Source organism: Anomaloglossus baeobatrachus, chromosome 1 (genome assembly GCF_048569485.1).
Source record: "Anomaloglossus baeobatrachus isolate aAnoBae1 chromosome 1, aAnoBae1.hap1, whole genome shotgun sequence".
NCBI classification, from domain to species: domain Eukaryota; kingdom Metazoa; phylum Chordata; class Amphibia; order Anura; family Aromobatidae; genus Anomaloglossus; species Anomaloglossus baeobatrachus.
In genome coordinates, this window is record NC_134353.1 from 817,605,070 (window position 1) to 817,621,447 (window position 16,378).

The 16,378-nt window shown below is 51.1% G+C and overlaps 1 protein-coding gene across 1 annotated transcript in view; it reads left to right on the plus strand.

The window, feature by feature from the left end:
* Positions 1 to 1,888: 1,888 nt before the first annotated feature.
* ERAP1 (endoplasmic reticulum aminopeptidase 1) overlaps positions 1,889 to 16,378 on the plus strand; it is an 82,127-nt gene continuing 67,637 nt past the window's right edge. Inside the window, exon 1 of the mRNA XM_075325069.1 lies at positions 1,889 to 2,010. The gene's annotated coding sequence lies outside the window, so the exon portion shown is untranslated. The remainder of the gene's footprint in view (positions 2,011 to 16,378) is intronic.

Consider the following 16,378-nt stretch of genomic DNA (forward strand, 5'->3'; position numbering starts at 1 on the left):
TTTTATATTTATATTTTGCTGAATTGGGCATTTTTCAATGCACATGCAAATATGTGGGGGGCTTTTTTATTATTATTATTATTATTATTATTATTAATAATATTATTTTATTTCCAATGGGGCTAAAGGGAGGTGATTTACAATTTCAGTTGTTGTTGTCCATATTTTATTCAAACTTTTTTTTTTTTAAATATTTTTTATTTATTTTACTAGTCACCCCAGCGTCTCTATGGCTACACACTCCCGTCGCTTCTACTGATTAGAGTGACACTTCAACATCGTTCTGATCAGGAGAAATGCTGTGTTACTGTGAGTGCTGGTGTGCTGCTTCACAAGAAACATGTCATGGCAGTGACAGGGTTCATCATCAGATTCCACGCTGCCATGACAACCATTGGCGCCCTGTGATCGTGAGATCCCTGCCTAAGTGCTTTAGGACCCGCTGTTATAGTTTGACAGTGCAATCTAAGGGATTAAAGCCTGCTTTACACGATATCGTATGCGATCGTACCCGCCCCCATCGTATGTGTGGTACGTTCAATTTGTTGAATGTGTCGCACAAACGATTAACCCCTGTCACACGTACTTACCCGTCCATATGACCTCAATGTGGGCGGCGAACGTCCACTTCCTGGAGTGGGAGGGACGTTCGGCGTCACATCGACGTCACGCGGCAGCCGGCCAATAGAAGCGGAGGGGCGGAGCTGAGCGGGACGTAAACATCTCGCCCACCTTCTTCCTTCCACATTGCCGGCCGGGAGCCGCTGGACGCTGGTAAGATCTGTTCAATGTTCCCGGGGTGTCACACACTCCGATGTGTGCTACCCCGGGTACGATGAACAATCTGACGTTCAATTCATGAGGAATGAACGATGTGCGTGCGATGAACGTTTTACCGCTTATTCGCAATCGCACGTACCTGTCACACACTATAATGTACCTTACGATGCCGGATGTGCGTCACTTACGACGTGACCCCGCCGACACATCGTAAGATATATTGTAGCCTGTAAAGCGGGCTTTACAGGCATGTCTGCTAATTGGATCAGCAGACTTGTGACGGGAATAAAGCATGCTCGCCATGGGTCTTTATAAGCTGTGACATTTGCATCACCTGGCCTTTGCTAACAATGATGGTGAACAACCCATATCCTTAACAGGCTAATTAAGATCTAAAACCTTGGTCAAAGTTATCTGAGCACACAAATCTCCAGGGGTGCCCAAACTTTTGCATCAGTTGATTTTTCCTTTTTGTAATTTTTCAAATGTAAAAGATGAAAAAATATTTATTTTTTGCCTAAAATACAAAGGAAATGTATTACCTTCATGCCTTTTAGAGATCATTTCTTCTTCAACTTGCTTAATTGCTCACAATAACAGTAATTATAACCAGGGGTGCCCAAACTTTTACATGCCGCTATACTGTATAATTGTGGCTTAATGGTCACACCACATCCCTCTCCATTTGCTCCTCTTTGTACTGCAGGGTTTCTTCTGCATACCCTTTCTCAAAATCCGTAGCCAGCCCAGCGATCCTTTCATATACTGGTACACGTAGTCATTTCCTTTGCCGTCCAAGAGGGATATCTCATATTTATAGGCCGATGAAGGCTTCATCACATGAAACGTTGCTAGGCTTCACATGCTGTGGTGTAATTTTATGGATATGAGGGGAATAAAATAAAAAGCATTTAAATACGTTCCTCTTTCTGCCTATTTGTTGGTGTGCTATGCCCCCATACACTATGATCTGGCTCTTGAATATTGGCGTGTGCCCGGCGATGTACTATAGATGCTTCATTGTGCAGTATCCCTATATGTAGACAGGTTCACACTGGAGCCCAGCCCCCACATCTTGTGAAAGCTGTAGCTGGAAAATGAAAGTGAAAGTGCTTGTTGCTGGTTTCTGAGTAACTGAAAACGCTGGGCCGTGGTGGAGCGATTCCTGTTGTCTTCATGTATAGAGCCTGAAGATTACATTGTCCCAGGCCCTTCTGCCTCCTACAATTGGTGAGCTCTTTCTTACAGGTGCCGGTGTGTAGCTGTGGACCTGTCACGACGGTGTACAGCTGTGGATCTGTGGTGCCGGTGTGCAGCTGTGGATCTGTGGCATTGGTGTGCGGCTGTGGATCTGTGGCATTGGTGTGCAGCTGTGAATCTGTGGCATTAGTGTTTTGCTGTGAATCTGTGGCATTGGTGTGCAGCTGTGGAGATCTGTGGCATTGGTGTGCAGCTGTGGATCTGTGGCATTAGTGTTTTGCTGTGAATCTGTGGCATTGGTGTGCAGCTGTGGAGATCTGTGGCATTGGTGTGCAGCTGTGGATCTGTGGCATTGGTGTGCAGCTGTGGATCTGTAGCATTGGTGTGCAGCTGTGGATCTGTGGCATTGGTGTGCGGCTGTGGATCTGTGGCATTGGTGTGCAGCTGTGGATCTGTGGCATTGGTGTGCAGCTGTGGATCTGTGGCACTGGTGTGCAGCTGTGGATCTGTGGCACTGGTGTGCAGCTGTGGATCTGTGGCATTGGTGTGCAGCTGTGAATCTGTGGCATTGGTGTGCAGCTGTGGATCTGTGGCATTGGTGTGCAGCTGTGGATCTGTGGCATTGGTGTGCAGCTGCGGATCTGTGACTTATATCTGGCTTATATATCTCTGTACTACCACCAGCAGTTGCTTCTATATATCCTGAATTGCTTTTAGTTTTGCTTCTTTGTCCGTTTACTTCAGTTGTATTTTAGTAATACCGGCCTTCAGACGTAGCGGAGTTACATGGGGCCTTAGTCTTGAGGTTCTGCATTTGTTTTACCTGCAGTTCTATTTACAATGAATGCTGACAACTTGTTGTAAATGCAGTGCCCCATATTCCTGCGTCTTATCCAGCTCTGCTACATCTACATGAGGTGTTTGTATGCGAGCCTTCATTACATTGCGGCTGGATATGATTCTACTTCCCTTCATCTTCTGGGAATCACAGATGGGTCAGGACTCTCGTCATATTTCTAATGTCTGCAGTATTGTTTCTATACTTATTGTTGTTAGACCTGTTCAGAGCTGTTGCAGGGTGCGGAACCTGATAATTTGCCCTGTTTAATTGTACAAGTATTAATTGATATCTGCATTTTTAATAGTAAGAGGAAACAAAATGGCTGACTCAGCCTGTCCTTGTAAGATTATGGCCGACCTTCATTACAATAACCTTACTGCTGTCTTCAGATCAGTGCGTCTCCTGGAAATCCCCAGGTCTGTCACGCTGTAACTTTATGGCCTCGTGTGCTCTGCCGTGCTGCACCCGTTACATAGACCCATTACGTGTCTATGGATGGATCCAGATACCGCAGGAGTGTCACCGAGGGCCACATCACGAATAGTTACCTTCAAAGGGCCTTTGATAACTGTTAGACTATATAAAGGTAATTATTCCTTAGCATCCATCCAGGAAGTTCTGAAAATAACAAGAAACACAAAACAAAATGTAAAGACGACCATTCAAATGTTTAAATCTATGGTTAGAATGTAATTCAACTCGATATCTTGGTTGAAATCCATGTTATTAGATTTTTAATTCACAGAAGGCTAAAGGGTACTTTACACGCTGCGACATCGCTACCGATATATCGTCGGGGTTACGTCGTTAGTGACGCACATCCAGCGCCGTTACCGACATCGCAGCGTGTGACACAAATGAGCGACGATCAACGAGCACAGAATCGTTCAAAAACAGTGATCGTTGACACGTCGCTCATTTCCGTAATATCGCTGCAGCTACCGGTACGATGTTGTTTTTCGTCCCTGCGGCATCACACATCGCTATGTGTGACACCGCAAGAGTGACGAACATCTCCTTACCTGCCTCCACCAGCAATGCGGAAGGAAGGAGGTGGGTGGGATGTTGCGTCCCGCTCATCTCCGCCCCTCCGCTTCTATTGTTTGGCCGCTTAGTGACGCTGCAGTGAGGTCGCTGTGACGCACGAACACACCTCCCCCTTAAGGGAGGGATTGTTCGGCCGTCACAGCGACGTCGAGGACAAGGTATATGCGTGTGACGCTGCCGTAGCGATAATGTTCGCTACGGCAGTGATCAACAAATGTCGCACGAGCGACGGGGGCGGGTGCTATCGCGCTTGACATCGCTAGCAATCGCTAGCGATGTTGCAGCGTGCAAAGCACCCTTAAGGCTATGTGTGAACACTGCGCTTTTTGCTGTGTTTTTTGGTGCAGTTTGTTGACCAACACTACATGTCTTTCCTTTCCCAGCAAAGTCTATGAAAATCCAGAAATGCTGTGCGCACGTTGCTTCTTTTTTTCCTTGCGGTTTTGGGTGCAGAAAAAAGAAGCAGCATGTCAATTCTTTGTGTGTTTTTGACCAGTGTTTTAGTGATGGGTGGACTCGCAGATGCCCGGGATTGGCGGGTCTAACCCGGCTAAAAAACAAAACGGTTCAGGCCCAGATCTTAGGTACCTGGCTGGATGCCAGTCCCCATACAAGTCTATGGGGGCCAGAATCCAGCGCTTAAAAATGGTGGTAGAAGGGATAGGGGGATAGGTGCAAGCGTGTTATACTTACCAAGTCTCCGGCGTGGCTTTAACTGCTCCCGCAGGCTCTCATTCTACTTCCAGAGCCGCTCATTAGCCTCTTCGCCTCATGAATATTCACTGCTTCCCCTGCCCTCCATCGTCTGTGATTGGTTGCAGTTAGTCCGCGCCCCCAGCCTGATTGTCAGCGTGTCTGACTTCTTCCGATCACAAACCCTGTCTGCAGGTATATCGTGGTATAAAAATAAGTTTTAAAATAAATTGGCGTAGGGTCCCCCCACATTATGATACCCACCACAGATAAAGCCTACAGCTACAGGCTGCACCCCCCAGCCGTGCGGTTATCTTAAAGGCAACCTTTCAGGTGCAGTATGCACCCAGAACCATGAGCAGATGGGTGCATATTGCTAATCCCCGCCTAACTGTCCCTGTATCTAGTAACATACTGGGAGGTAGCACGGTCGGCTGCGCAGCAGAAGACACGGGATCCAGGCATTAAGGTTCACAGCACACGGTTTAATGTCCAAACAAAAGTCCACAACAATATACATGTGCCTCTCCAGTAGAGAGCTCAGGGAGTTCTGTTCACTCCCTCACACCCGGCACACCTGCCCTTGTTCCTGTTTCCATTTAACCCTTCCTTCAGCCTGTAGGGAAACAGCATTAACCCTAGAGTGGATTTACTTTCTATCATGGAGTGAGCACAACCGGGGCGAGACATACCGGCCGTCATAGATAACCCCGGTCACAGTCTCACATACCCCCCCCCTCAGTTCAAGCGTGCGGGGTTGAACTCCCGCCATCAAACACGGCCCGCGGGACAAGGCATCGGCGTTGCCCTGCAACCCACCGGCCCTATGTTCAACCGTAAACCGGAAGTTCTGCAGAGAAAGGAACCACCGGGTAACCCGGGCATTCCGTTCCTTGGCGGACCTCATCCAGACCAGTGGAGAGTGATCCGTCACCAAGCGAAACTGCCGTCCCAGCAGGTAATAGCGCAGGGACTCCAAGGCCCACTTGATCGCCAGGCACTCCTTCTCCACTACGCTATAATTCCGCTCGGGAGGGGTGAGCTTCCTACTTAAGAAGGTGACGGGGTGTTCCTCCCCCTGAACCACCTGAGACAACACTGCCCCCAGGCCGACCTCTGAGGCGTCAGTCTGTACTATGAACTCCTTCCGGAAATCAGGGTGTACGAGAACGGGCTGTCCGCACAGGACCCCCTTCAGGGCCCGGAAGGAGTCCTCGGCCTGCGGAGTCCAGCGCACCATGACGGACTTCTTGCCTTTGAGAAGGTCCGTCAAGGGGGCTGATAGTCCCGCAAAATCCTTTACAAACCTCCTGTAGTACCCCACGATACCCAGGAAGGCCCTAACCTGCTTCGTGGTCAGGGGTCTAGGCCACTTCTGGATTGCCTCAACCTTGTTAATTTGGGGCTTAATCACTCCTTGGCCTATCACGTAGCCCAAGTAGCGGGCTTCCGTGAGTCCCAACGCACATTTCTTGGGATTGGCTGTCAATCCGGCTGTTCGAAGCGCGTCCACCACCGCTTGTACCTGTTCCAAGTGGGTCTGCCAATCGGAGCTGTAAATAATGATGTCATCAAGGTACGCTGATGCATACGCCTGGTGGGGTTCCAGCACTAAGTCCATCAACCTCTGGAACGTGGCCGGAGCGCCATGTAACCCAAAAGGCAAGACAACATAGTGGAAGAGACCCTCCGGTGTAACAAAAGCGGTTTTCTCCTTGGCGGACTCCGTCAGTGGCACCTGCCAGTACCCCTTGGTCAGGTCGAGCGTGGTAAAATATCGCGCCTGTCCCAGCCTATCAATCAGCTCATCCACCCGGGGCATGGGGTAGAGATCGAACTTGGATATTTTGTTCAATCTCCTAAAGTCATTGCAGAACCTTAAGGAGCCATCGGGTTTTGGTATTAGGACAATCGGACTAGCCCATTCACTCCGGGATTTTTCGATGACCCCCAGGCGTAACATTGTCTTTACTTCCTCCGATATGGCTTGTCGTCGAGCCTCCGGTACCCGGTATGACTTCAGGCGTACCTTCAGGTGGGGCTAGGTGACAATATCATGTCGTATCAGACTGGTCCTACCGGGCAGCTCGGAGAAGACATCGGGGTTCTGCTGAACCAACCGTCTGGCCTCTCGCCTCTGAGTCTTGGTGAGGGCTTCTCCAATCCTTACTTCCGGTTTGTCCTCTCCGGAGGTCACTGGAGCCGGAGGTGAACGACCCGAAGAGGAGGGAGATGGGGAAAAAACAGCCATCAGGCTTTCCCGTTCCTGCCAAGGTTTTAACAGGTTGACATGGTATATTTGTTCAGGTTTCCGCCTACCGGGCTGCAATACTTTATAGTTAACCACCCCGACTCTTTCCTTTATCTCGTAGGGGCCTTGCCACTGAGCCAGGAATTTACTCTCCGCCGTGGGGATTAATACCAACACCCGATCCCCGGGTTTAAAGGTCCGCATGGTAGCTTGTCTATTGTAGCGGCCGCAATGCGCGGCCTGAGCCTCCTGTAGATGCTCCTTCACAATTGGCATGACCGCGCTTATGCGGTTCTGCATACCCAAAATGTGTTCAATCACACTTTTATGGGGGGTGGGCTCTTGCTCCCATGTTTCCTTTGCCAGGTCCAACAATCCCCGGGGATGTCGCCCGTATAACAATTCAAAAGGCGAAAACCCCGTGGATGCCTGTGGCACCTCTCGTATGGCAAACATCAAATAGGGAAGCATCATATCCCAGTCTTTCCCGTCTTTTGAAATCACCCTTTTGAGCATGGTTTTCAGGGTTTTATTGAAACGCTCGACTAAACCGTCCGTTTGAGGATGATACACAGACGTACGCAACTGCTTGATCTGGAGTAGCCGGCATAGCTCTTTGGTCACTTTAGACATGAATGGGGTCCCCTGATCCGTAAGGATCTCCTTGGGCAACCCCACCCGGCAGAACACAGCAAACAACTCCCGAGCTATAAGCTTTGCTGCAGTATGTCTGAGAGGTATCGCCTCGGGATACCGGGTGGCATAGTCAACGATCACTTGGATGTGTTGGTGCCCTTGAGCGGACTTTACGAGGGGCCCCACCAGATCCATCCCTATCCGTTCAAAAGGGACTTCTATAATGGGTAACGGTACCAACGGACTGCGAAAATGGGTCAGGGGTGCGGTAAGCTGACACTCCGGGCAGGTTTCGCAGTACCGTTTTACCTCTCCAAAAACCCCGGGCCAATAGAACCTTTGCAATATTCGCTCCTGCGTTTTCTTGACCCCTAGGTGGCCACTCATCAGGTGTTTATGAGCCAAGTCGAGGACCCGCCGGCGATACGGCTGGGGCACCACCAACTGTTCTACCCCCACGCCCCGTATTTCATCTACCCGGTAGAGTAAATCTTGCTTAAGAGCGAAATGGGGGTACCTTACCTGGGCGCCGGGCAGCTGTGCCAACCCGTCAACTGCTGTCACCCGACTCCGGGCATGTATTAACGTAGGGTCCTGGAGTTGGGCTGTCCCAAACGTATCCGGGGACGCCTCCAACTCCGGGATGGGCTCGACCATTTCAGCCTCTCCTGCCAATACCTCTAGGGGTGACCTATCGGGTTCACACTCTGTCCCTATCATGGTGACCCCCTACGGCAGGCGTCCCGGATTCAGGATTATAGGGCTCAGGTCCCGGACTGACCAATATCTGAGGGGACTTAGGGGGTCCCCTCCATAAAGTCCAAAAATAGGGCAGATTCCTTCCTAGGATCACGTCATAAGGAAGAGTGTTAAGAAGTCCCACCTCATGTTGCACCTGACCGCAAGGTGCTGTGATGGTGACAATCCCCGTGGGATAGTCTCGGCGGTCCCCATGTATGCAAACCCCCCCCACGGTACGTCCGGTGGCCTTTACTTTAGCCCTCAAGGTGGATCGCACAAGGGTCACTAAGCTCCCGGAATCCAACAATCCTGTAACCGGACATCCATTCACCTGTATTTGGCACAAGTGGGGCTCCGTCTTTGGGGAGACCAGGTCAGCGGTACACACCACCTGAGCATACATTGAACCCCGCCGGGTAACCCCACAATCCATGGGCTCCGTGGTGAGTGGACACTGGGCTTCCATATGTCCCACCCGCTGGCATCGCCAACATCTAATGGGGACGGAAACCCCCTTGACGGGTTGTCGTTTAGGGTACAGAACCTTCCGGACCTCAGGAATGGCGGCCGCGGCCTCTGACGGGACGGTAGGGGATTCCTGCACCGTTGTCAGCGGTGGGTCCTTGGCCCTAGGCTTGGAGGGGCCGGACCGACGGGCGGTACGCAAAGTCTCAGTGTCCCGTATCAAGTCCTGCGTAGCCACATGCCGCTCTACCAGGGACACTAATTGGTCCAGGGTACTCGGGTCACCCTGTCCTACCCACCGTTGAACGGTGACGGGTAAAGTGCGCACAAAACGATCCACTACTACCCTTTCCACCATTTGCGCCGGGCTCAGAGTGTCAGGCTGCAACCACTTTTTTACAAGATGCAATAAGTCATAGGCCTGGGAACGTACGGGTTTGGCTTCCTCATAGAACCACTGATTTACCCGCTGAGCCCGTACATAGGTATTCACCCCCAACCGAGCCAGTATTTCGGCTTTCAGGGTCACATAGTCAATGGCGTCCTCGGTACAGAGGTCCAGGTACGCTTTTTGGGGTTCCCCCGTCAGATAGGGCGACAATACCTCAGCCCACTGGGGGGTCGGCAGCTTTTCCCGCTCGGCCACCCGCTCAAACACCGCCAGGAACGCTTCCACATCATACCCCGGGGTCATCTTTTGCAATGCTTGTCTCACCGCTTTCCGGACGCTGCCGTCGTCACCCGGTCCCGGGGTTGTTGCTGCCGGTCCGGCACGGATCGACTTGGCCAGGAGAACCATCTGTTCTTGATGTCTTTGTTCCTGCAATTGCAAGGCTTGCTGCTGACGTGCATTGGCCTGAACCAGCTGTTCTTGGTGCCTTTTGTCCTGCACTTGCAAGGATTGCTGCTGACGTTCCAACGCCCGGAGCAGGTGTGCATTGGTCTGTTGCTGCTGTGCAATGGCCTCTTGTAGCTGTGCATTAGCCTGTTGTTGCTGTGCATTAGCCTGTTGTTGCTGTGCATTAGCCTGAGCCAGCTGCTGTAGTATGTCCTCCATGGCGTCGCCGGGTTTGGGCTGTAGTATAGCCGCTCGAATCCAGGACATGTGCTACTGGGTCACCAGGGATGGATGCTACACCTCACCGGCTGGCATGCCCGCCGATTCTCCACCATATGTGAGGTAGCACGGTCGGCTGCGCAGCAGAAGACACGGGATCCAGGCATTAAGGTTCACAGCACACGGTTTAATGTCCAAACAAAAGTCCACAACAATATACATGTGCCTCTCCAGCAGAGAGCTCAGGGAGTTCTGTTCACTCCCTCACACCCGGCACACCTGCCCTTGTTCCTGTTTCCATTTAACCCTTCCTTCAGCCTGTAGGGAAACAGCATTAACCCTAGAGTGGATTTACTTTCTATCATGGAGTGAGCACAACCGGGGCGAGACATACCGGCCGTCATAGATAACCCCGGTCACAGTCTCACAATACATAAAGAGATTTTTATAAAAAGTATTTAGAATGATCCTTTATGATATGCTAATGAGCGCAGGGAGTAGTAGTAAGGGCGCTCATTCTGCCTTCTTAGCATGCTGGTCTAGTGCGCATGACTGAAAGTGCAGGGGACTTCTGATCATGTGCACTGACCCTCAGCCTGGAGTTTTGAAGCAGTAGAAACAGTGGCGTGTTAACATGCTAAGAAGGCGAAATGAGCGCAGGAGCTAAAGCCCTTGCGACTAGTCCCTGCGCTCATTAGCATATTATGAAGGATCTTTAGAAATACGTTTTCTAAAGATCTCTTTATCTATGTTACTAGATACAGGTACTGTTAGGCAGGAATTAGCAATATGCACCCAAACGTGCTCATTGTTCTGGGTGCATATTGCACCTGACAGGTTCACTTTAACTGTCCCCCCCATCACTAATCTTTAAGTGAAAAGAAATAAACACAAACTTTGGAAAAAAATCCTTTATTTGAAATAAAATACAAAAAAACCCTTTTTCACCCCTTTATGAACCCACAAAACACCCAGCTCCGACATAATCCTCACGAGGTCCCACAACAATTCCAGCTCTGCTACATATGAAATGACAGGACAGCACATGACCGCCCACTGTGGGCTTCAGGCAGAGAATTAATGAGCAGCGCAATTTGCGATGACTTCACTCAGGTTATTTGCGGTCACAGCTAGAGGTTACCACAGATCTCCAGCTGTGACACCCAGGTAACCTGACCTCAGGTGACCACATTGAACTGAGTGACCTCAGCTCTGGTCAGGTCACTGAGTTCACAGACCTGCATCTCCTGGCAGAAAACCGTGGTTGGCAAAAAAAATGCATCAAAACACCATGATGAAAGTGATACTTTTTTGTCAGGAGGTGTAAATTGGGTGCAGGAATATGATGTAAAAATGTCAGCACCAAATCTGCATCTCTTGGCCAAAAAGTGTACAAAAACGGTTTTGACTTGGTGCAAATTTGGTGCTGAAATTTGGTGCAGACATTTAACCAACCAGAGTGTCTGACTGCATCCAGAGACGCGGGGACTGCTGGTGGGCAGGGAAAGCTGTGCATATATATATGAGGTTAATGAGCAGTCCCGGAGGTACTGTAAGTGGCCCGGAAGCAATGTACAGCCGTGCGAGAGAAATTTAACGCAATTGGTTTCCCCTTTTTTGCTTTATTTTTTTTAACCACTTTACAACCAAGGACATACTGGTATGTCCTTGGTTGCCTCCCTATGGAGCAGACGTGTGGGTATTCCTGCAGGCTCACTGTCGGAGCCCGCGGTAATCCCCACACGTCTGCTGATATGATCAGCAGACATGTGTGGCTAACAGCCGCAGGTGGATCGACCACCTGCCTCTGTTTACCCCTTAGATCGCGCTGTCAAATACTGACAGTGCAATTTAAATAGCGGGGATCGCGCTGTTCCGTGCCGCCGTTGGTTGCCCTGTGATGCGATCACAATGTGCCTTGGTGTTGTGATGGTAGAGCGTGGTCAACTGATGACCTGTGACCCTACCATGACTCACTTCCTGTGAGCGCCGACAGAGCTCCGGCACTCACAGGAGATGAGCATTTTTGCTGATCAATTAATTCAGAAAGAATGTATAAATTATAGGTAATAAATTTCAAGGTTATGGCAGAGACTACCTACTTGTTATTTAAAATTATTATACTTTATTGATATGCATTAAAAAAAACAAACAAACATTTGTGGACTAAAATTTCTTGAATACCGTGGAGGTTACTATGAACCCGATTCAAAAAAACTTTGAGACCAGATTAGCCCAAACCACGAGTATATATATAGTAGTCTGAGGGAGATGGGGGGGGGGGGAAATCCCTCTCCTCTCACCCTATGAGGGTATCACTGCCTGCCAATGGAGTACATCCTAATGTAAACGATGCCCCCATTCCTCGGCGGCTATCCCTCCTCTGATCCTCACTCTCGTGTCAGGTCACTGGGGTCTCAAGTGAAACGAATACTCTTATCACTGAGGGCTCACAGCAAAAAATATAGTGAACACCTGCCACTTATAAAGTCAGTGCACATTACTATCTTGGCCCAAATGCAGATGATTCAATACGAGGTGATGTTAGTCCATATCTCATATATAGGGCGGGGGGGGGGAATAAATATCCCTAATCAGCTTCCCCCTACCTGGCAATGGAGTACACCCTTAGTTTCCTGGTGCCCCCACTCCTCGGCGGCTTGCCCTCATAAACCCTCACTCTCTCTCAATTAATTCGTGACTAGGTTATTATGATATGGAGCAAGAGATCATAGATCCTTCATCTGTCATATTAGGGAGTGCTCTGAAAACAAAAAAAATATTTTCTTTGTCGCTCCTTCTTGGGAGACCCAGACAATTGGGTGTATAGCTATGCCTCCGGAGGCCACACAAAGTATTACACTAAAAGTGTAAAGCCCCTCCCCTTCAGCCTATACACCCCCCGTGCTGCCACGGGCTCATCAGTTTTTATGCTTTGTGCGAAGGAGGTCAGACATCCACGCATAGCTCCACAGCTTAGTCAGCAGCAGCTGCTGACTATGTCGGATGGAAGAAAAGAGGGCCCATAACAGGGCCCCCAGCATGCTCCCTTCTCACCCCACTCTTGTCGGCGGTGTTGTTAAGGTTGAGGTATCCATTGCGGGTACGGAGGCTGGAGCCCACATGCTGCTTTCCTTCCCCATCCCTCAATTAGGGCTCTGGGTGAAGTGGGATCCTTTCGGTCTCCAGGCACAGGAGACCGTGCTCCATCCACAGCTCCTGAGGACCCTGCTGGATAGGAGCCGAGTATCGTTTAGGGACATGGCCCTGCTACTTTGAGGTACTCTGTGTCCCCGTGGGGACCGCGCACAGCAACACTCCAGCATTGCTGGGTGTGCTAGTGCACCGGGGACCGCGGCGCTGACTGCGTTTGTGCCATTACACACTTCAGCGTCGCTGAGTGTGTTCGTGTAGGGGGACTGCCGCGCTGACCGCCGCTGCCATGGTTATCACTGCGGCGCGGCTGGGACTGTTAGTGCGCCGGGGACTTCCGCGCCGACCGCGCTTATACGGCGGCCGCGCTTATAACTCGAGTCCCCGGCCTAGTCTCGTTTTTCTTCCCGCCCCCAGCCCTGCCAATCAGGGGAAGGGCGGGACGCTGTACAGGACGGCAGCACTGAGGGCTGGAGCATGCTTTGCATACTCCACCCCCCTCACTCTGCACAGTGGGGCACCAGTTCCCGCACTTTTCTGGGTCACGCCCACGGCTCCCTCCTCTCCTCAGGACGCCGGCAGCCATTCCTCTCAGCTCTGCTAACGCTGGAGAGGAGAGACAAGCTCAGGGAGACCCAGGCAGGATTTCTGGTGCCCACACAAACGCTTTGCGCAGGCGGTAAGCAGCACCTGTGGTGCTGGCCCCACTAGTGCAGAAGTGTACTTATAGATTATATGATTATAGACTATACTTTACACTGTATGGTGCACTGTTGATTTTTGGCTATATTCCCTCCTGTATTGCTCAGAGGAGACAACAGCATGTCGTCCACAAATAGCAAGGGTGCCAAAGCACAGACTTACTATGCTGCCTGTGCAGCATGGACGGCTATACTACCGGCAGGTTCCACTGACCCTCATTGTGTGCAATGCTCGGCCCCTGTGGCACTTGCTCAGCCGGAGCCTCTGCTAAGGGTGGCCCAGGGAGAACCACCTGTTAACACTGTCCAGGTGACAGGGACGGAGTTTGCAGTTTTTACTGAAAGACTTTCTGAGACTATGGCTAAGATACTAGAAGCCTTGCAGTCCAGGCCGGCATCTCAAGCCAGGGGCACTGTGGAATCATTGCCCCCTGGTCCCCCTCAGTTGGAACAGCAATGTCCTCCCGGGGTGTCTCATGGATCCCAGGGTGAGGTCTCTGACACGGACCGCAGCCCCAGACCGATTAAGCGAGCTCGCTATGATATCCCCTCGACATCATCACAATGTTCAGGGTCTCAGCGAGAGGACTCTCTGTATGATGAAGCGGAGGTAGCTGATCAGGATTCTGATCCTGAAGCCGCTCTCAACCTTGATACTCCTGATGGGGACGCCATAGTGAATGATCTTATTGCGTCCATCAATGAAATGTTGGATATTTCTCCCTCAGCTCCTCCAGTGGAGGAGTCAGCTTCTCAGCAGGAGAAATTCCGTTTCAGGTTTCCCAAGCGTACAAAGAGTATGTTTCTGGACCACTCTGACTTCAGAGAGGCAGTCCAGAAACACCGAGCTTGTCCAGATAAGCGTTTTTCCAAGCGCCTTAAGGATACACGTTACCCTTTCCCCCCTGACGTGGTCAAGGGCTGGACTCAGTGTCCCAAGGTGGATCCTCCAATCTCCAGACTGGCGGCTAGATCCATAGTTGCAGTGGAAGATGGAGCTTCACTCAAGGATGCCACTGACAGACAGATGGAGCTCTGGTTGAAATCCATCTATGAAGCTATCGGCGCGTCTTTTGCTCCAGCATTCGCAGCCGTATGGGCACTCCAAGCTATCTCAGCTGGTCAGCCGCAAATTGACGCACTCACACGTACGTCTGCGCCGCAGGTGGCGTCCATAACCTCTCAGACGTCGGCATTTGCGTCCTACGCTATTAATGCTGTCCTGGACTCTGCGAGCCGTACGGCGGTTGCAGCCGACGATTCGGTGGCAATACGCAGGGCCTTGTGGCTGCGGGAATGGAAGGCAGATTCGGCTTCCAAAAAGTGCTTAACTGGATTGCCATTTTCTGGCGACCGTTTGTTTGGTGAGAGATTGGATGAAATCATCAAACAATCCAAGGGAAAGGAAACATCCTTACCCCAGGCCAAACCAAAAACACCCCAACAGAGGAGGGGACAGTCGAGGTTTCGGTCCTTTCGGAGTGCGGGCAGGTCCCAATTCTCCTCGTCTAAAAGGCCGCAGAAGGATCAGAGGAACTCCGACGCATGGCGGTCTAAATCACGTCCTAAGAAGACCGCCGGAGGTGCCGCTACTAAGGCGGCTTCCTCATGACTTACGGCCTCCTCACACCGCATCCTCGGTCGGTGGCAGGCTCTCCCGTTTTTGCGACACCTGGCTGCCACAAGTAAAAGACCGTTGGGTGAGGGACATTTTGTCTCACGGTTACAGGATAGAGTTCAGCTCTCGTCCTCCGACTCGATTCTTCAGAACATCTCCGCCTCCCGAGCGAGCCGCGGCTCTTCTGCAGGCGGTGGGCATTCTGAAGGCAGAAGGAGTGGTGGTCCCGGTTCCTCTTCAGCAACAGGGTCACGGTTTCTACTCAAACCTGTCTGTGGTTCCAAAGAAGGACGGGTCCTTCCGTCCTGTTTTGGACCTAAAACTGCTCAACAAACACGTAAGGACCAGGCGGTTCCGGATGGAATCCCTCCGCTCCGTCATCGCCTCAATGTCCCAAGGAGATTTCCTAGCATCGATCGATATCAAGGATGCTTATCTCCACGTACCAATTGCTCCAAAGCATCAGCGCTTCTTGCGCTTCGCCATAGGAGACGAACACCTTCAGTTCGCGGCACTGCCGTTCGGCCTGGCGACAGCCCCAAGGGTTTTCACCAAGGTCATGGCTACAGTAGTTGCGGTCCTCCACTCTCAGGGTCACTCGGTGATACCTTACTTAGACGATCTGCTGGTCAAGGCACCCTCTCAAGAGGCATGCCAACACAGCCTCAACGTTACTCTGGAGATTCTCCAGAGTTTCGGGTGGATCATCAATTTTCCAAAGTCAAATCTGACACCGGTCCAATCGCTGACATATCTTGGCATGGAGTTTCATACTCTTCCAGCGATAGTGAAGCTTCCGCTGGACAAACAGCGTTCACTACAGACAGGGGTGCAATCTCTCCTTCAAGGTCGGTCACACCCCTTGAGGCGCCTCATGCACTTCCTGGGGAAGATGGTGGCAGCAATGGAAGCAGTCCCTTTCGCGCAGTTTCACCTGCGTCCACTTCAATGGGACATCCTACGCAAGTGGGACAGGAGGCCGACGTCCCTAGACAGGAACGTCTCCCTCTCTCAGGCAACCAAAGCTTCCCTTCGGTGGTGGCTTCTTCCCACCTCATTATCGAAGGGGAAATCCTTCCTACTCCCATCCTGGGCGGTAGTCACGACGGACGCGAGTCTGTCAGGGTGGGGAGCAGTTTTTCTCCACCACAGGGCTCAGGGTACGTGGACTCAGCAAGAGTCCTCACTTCAGATC